The 5,022-nt window shown below is 43.7% G+C and overlaps 1 non-coding gene across 1 annotated transcript; it reads left to right on the top strand.

The window, feature by feature from the left end:
* The first annotated feature begins 1,026 nt into the window (after positions 1 to 1,026).
* Trnas-cga lies at positions 1,027 to 1,101 on the top strand. The gene has a single exon. It is a non-coding gene; the product is annotated as a tRNA-Ser (tRNA).
* Positions 1,102 to 5,022: the final 3,921 nt, after the last annotated feature.

The raw sequence follows: 5,022 nt of genomic DNA, 5'->3' as shown, positions 1-5,022 counted from the left end.
GACTGTCGCCTCTGCGCATGGTTATGCCCTCTCCATGCTCCCACAAGCTATTTCCAAGCACGCCACAGTGATTGCGTCACTACGTGAGTCAAATGAACAAAGTTACGGTTTATGTTTGAACGATCCTCACAGCAAGCGTATCTGAAATTTTTGCACACTAACTTTTTGTTCATTCGGCTTTCAACCTTTAAACACGCGTTTAATTAATTCTACTTCAGTTCCGTTATTACACAATAGGTTTGTATTGTTTGATACAGAGTTTCGTGTTGTTTGCTACAAGTTTGTAGAAATAAAACACTAATTTAACAGGCCACAGTTGGTTTCCGCTTCTGCTGTGAAAATTAGCTTTTGTAATTTACATGCTTTCCCACGTCAGCGCCTCAACTGATCTTCAGGTGTACCTTCAGACTGCGTCATGTGGCAGTTTGTCATCATGCGCAGTAGCTACAACTGTTAGCTTCTGGTCTAAAACATTTTCCCGTTCCCCTCTATCTTCTGTACTTGGCTTGTAAGCTGTGATGTCCAGTTTTTCTGTGTTCGTGTCACGTATGTGTTAATTCCGCCACCCCTGCCCCCTTCCCACATCAATCGAGATTCCTGTCGGGTAACAGGTGCGTTACGGAAGCATCAGGCACTTTGTATGATGCGGTTTCGTTGTTGTTGGTATGCACGCTCCACGAGACACATAGAAGGATCGAGAAAAATGTACGGACTCTTTGATAGCCAATAATAATGGAACATAGCGACATACTGTTACAATTCTTGCATGAAATGAAAGTTATGTGTTCAGAGTGACCCCCATCAGCAGTCAAAAATGTCGATGCCACTGGACTGTTGACCGCACTACAGCTGCTAATGTTGCCACACAGAACGCCTCGATGGTTTCTCGTAGCTTGTTGAGTGTAACTGGCTTCTGTTGGCAAACTTCATTTTTCTGCAAGGTTCGCAGGAGAGCTTCTGTAAAGTTTGGAAGGTAGGAGACGAGATACTGGCAGAAGTAAAGCTGTGGGTACCGGGGGTGAGTTGTGCTTCGGTAGCTCAGTTGGTAGAGCACTTGCCCGCGAAAGGCAAAGGTCCCGAGTTCGAGTCTCGGTCGGGCACACAGTTTTAATCTGCCAGGAAGTTTCATATCAGCGCACACTCCGCTGCAGAGTGAAAATCTCATTCATTTTTCAAGGTCACTCATAAGTAGAAGTCAAGGGGTTTATGGTCTGGAGGCCGTAATGGGTACTTAACAGCTCCTCTTCGATATCACCATTGTCCAGGTATCGATGTTTGCAGCATGTGAAGATACACCTGACCAATTACAGTACCTTCAAAGAAGAATGGGCCAATCAAATCGCTCGGTGACAGACCACACAACACGTGAACATCCGGTAGATTAACATGTTTGTCCTCGTGAAACCAAGCGCACACCGTTGTGGCCGTGCGCAGTACCGTTCAGTTTCAATAGCACATCGTCAGACCAGATAATCATCTCCGCAAACCGTCCATCCTTGCGAAGCATGCCTTCAAATCTCTCACAATACTCCATCCTTCGATCCGGATCGTCCCCGTCCATAGCATGCAGCGATCTTGGAATGTACACTTCCCACTTTGGAGAATTCAGACTCCATCGTACGCTTGATCGGCTTATCCAGCCTTCGCGTGCACCCAGCTTTACAGTTTTTTTTGATGACTTAGTGAAATCTTGCAACACAGTAGCGCTGGAATCTTGTCCTGTTGATGCTTTTGGACGGCCAGATTGTCCTTGTGAGCATCCTGAACAGTACCGTCGGCTTCAAATTTATCCCGAATGCAATAAATAGTTGTACGCGTTGCTGACCGAGTCCCGAACACATTACGGCAGTGTTGTTGTACCTCCATTATGTTTCGTACATCCAATACTACTCCAATGCGGCCATGCGTTGCTCAAACGGCCACCTTTCTTCATACATCGCTGTGCTGTCAGCTGCTTGATAATGCGTGCCAAGATCTGTTGAGAAAACTATGGACTACGCTACCGCGCAGAATTGCAACGATATGTCATTTTGTTGCAAATATATTAACTATCAAGGAGCATCTACATTTTTCTGGACCTCTCTGTATACTGTAGCAGAGTACATACTAAAACCAAACTTCAAACATGTAATAAGAACTTTCGATGGATACTATGAAAATGTAGAAGGTTTTCGTGTACAAAAACAATACAGTTTGTAATCGTTACAGCGTTTAAAGACTATTCACGAAAGGTTGTAATATTACATGTAAAAAGAGAATAATTTACGCTCTGATTTTAAAATACCTGAGTAAGAGCCAGCTAGTGGCAGTAAGTTTGTAGACGCCTATCTTTGTCTCACTGTCATCTATGTGGATCCCCGATCGACGATGTATGTAACATCTCACAAAATAGACGTACAAACGTGCATTTTACTGCGTGTGGTGCTTTTTAACAGTGAAACAAGCCTACGCGCACATGGTACTTTTTAAGTGTAAATAGTTTTACTGACGACGGGACATGTGCATATGTGCTGTGTTTTACCCATATAATGCCAACATGGCGTGAGGTACTAATTCACAATCTCACAATAGTTTAATAACAAAATTTTTGTAAGGGTATGTAATTGTACAGTTTCCAGTTCCGTATTTGTAATGTCGGACATTTTTTTCACAAATAATCTTTTCTAAAATATGATCGGAGATATTTTCAATGTACACACATGAAAAAAACAAAAAATGTACACACGAGAAAAAACCTTTTTCTTTGACTACAAGGGCCAGCTGCTCACTGACTCCCTGAACACGGCGCCACAACTAAGACGCAGCATTTTTCAAACAACTTACGGGTATTCACCCAGCTAACATTTTCAGCGGCCGCCAATATTTCGCCATTTCCAGGACAAACTGCAACGGACGGCTGATCTACAGGCAAATTTAAAACCTCGGCTCTCAGACTGATGCAGGAACGATAACACACACTAAACACTAGTGCCATCAAAGATGACAAAAGTCAGAGATATCGATAGTGAGACTATAAACTAGCAGGTGAGGTAACATTGACTCTGTCCCTCTGTTTTTGACAAGGGAGAAAGCAGGATTCCAAACAGAGTTTAAACAAAAACCTCCATCCCTGTTTACAAGGTTGCTCGCTAATTTAATGTCAACTGCCTCCTTAATAACACTGTCCCAATAGCTGGACATGCATGCCAATATCTCGGTGTTGATAAATAGCATGGGGTGACCAGTATCCAAGCAATGTTCGGTAATAGCAGATCTACCTCGCTGCTGTAATAGTGTGTACCGTTCATGCTCAGTACATCGGTCCTCCACGGTCCTAATATTTGACCAATATATGCCATGCCACAGCTACAAGGAATGCGATATACACCCGCCTTACGCAGACCAAGATCATCATTAACAGAACCCAAAAGCACTTTAATTTTAGATGACGCACTCACAGCTACAGAAAACACTGTTCTGGCCACTTGGAATGTACTGAGGACGTCGCACAGGTGGCGTTCGTGGTCAAATACAACAGCGCCACCTGCAGGCTTGGCTGCATTTACGTTCAAGCATGCATTTCTCGCGTTGATACCATATTTTGTCCAACCCCTGTAGGTTCACCGTGTGCATGAGCATTAACATTATCTACTGGCGGTCGTCATAGGCCAGCACATTCTCCAGATCTCTCACCCACTGAAAACGTCTGGTCAATGGTGGCCGAGCAACTGGCTCGTCACAATACGCCAGTGACTACTCTTGATGAACTGTGGTATCGTGTTGAAGCTGCATGGGCAGCTGTACCTGTACACGCCATCCAAGCTCTGTTTGACTCAATGCCCTGGCGTATCAAGGAGGTGGTTGTCCTGGGTACTGATTTCTTAGGATCCATGCACCCAAATTGCGTGAAAATGTAATCACATGTCAGTTATAGTATAACACATTTGTCCAATGAATACCCGTTTATCATCTGCATTTCTTCTTAGTGTAGCAGTTTTAATGGCCAATAGTGTAATAAAATGATTAGGGACGCCCATTTCTGCTAGCACACTTCTTTCCAGCGAACGCAGTCTAAAGCCTTGCTATAACAATTAAATGGGTATTGAATTCTCTGCATTTTTCCATTAGCTGTCTGACACTGAGAATCTGCTGTCGCGTTCCTTTACTGTGCACAGGCCTAGCTTGCTGTGGTGGTATTTCTTTATATAAGTAGATTCTCGGACATCCATAGATGACATTTATAAGAATCTTCCCAGCACGTGAAATCAACGAAATGTTCTGTACTTCTCACAACACAGTGTGTTTCCTTTCTTATGAAACGGAATCATTACGACATAATCCAGTCCTCTATCCATATTCCGTTATTGCATATGCTGTTTCATATTTCATGCCTGATTTTCAAATCAAGATCTCAAGATGCTTTGATCATTTTTGGAGTAGGTCCCGGTGCTTTGTTATTTATCGCTTTAACTGTGGCATTTCGGACTTCTTTTAAGAAGATACACTTAGGCGTCAAAGAAAATGATATATCGATCCGTATTCAAATACAGAGAAATGTAAACAGCGAGAATACGGCGCAGTTGAGAGATCGGTTACTGCTGCTACGATGGTAGGTTGTCAAAATTTAATGTTTGGTGTTTGAATGTGGTGTTATAGTCAGCGCGATGGGACACAGCACCTCCGAGGTAGCGATTAAGTGGGGATTTTCCGGTACGACCACTTCGCGAATGTACCATGAATATCAGGAATCCGGTAAAACATGAAATCTGCAGCTGGAAAAAGATCCTGCAAGAACGGGACCAACGACGGCTGAAGAGAATCGTTCAACGTGACAAAGGTGAACCCCATCTGCAAATTGCTGCAGATTTCAATGCTGGGCCAATAACAAGCGTCAGCGTGCGAACCATTCAACGAAACATAATGGATATGAGCTTTCGGAGCCGAAGGCCCACCATGGTACCCTTGATGACTGCGCGACACAATGCTTTACGCCTCGTCTTGGTCCGTCAACACCGACATTGGACTGTTGGTGACTGGAAACAT

The sequence above is a fragment of the Schistocerca piceifrons genome, chromosome 9 (assembly GCF_021461385.2).
Source record: "Schistocerca piceifrons isolate TAMUIC-IGC-003096 chromosome 9, iqSchPice1.1, whole genome shotgun sequence".
NCBI classification, from domain to species: domain Eukaryota; kingdom Metazoa; phylum Arthropoda; class Insecta; order Orthoptera; family Acrididae; genus Schistocerca; species Schistocerca piceifrons.
This window is presented reverse-complemented; position numbering and strand designations above follow the sequence as displayed.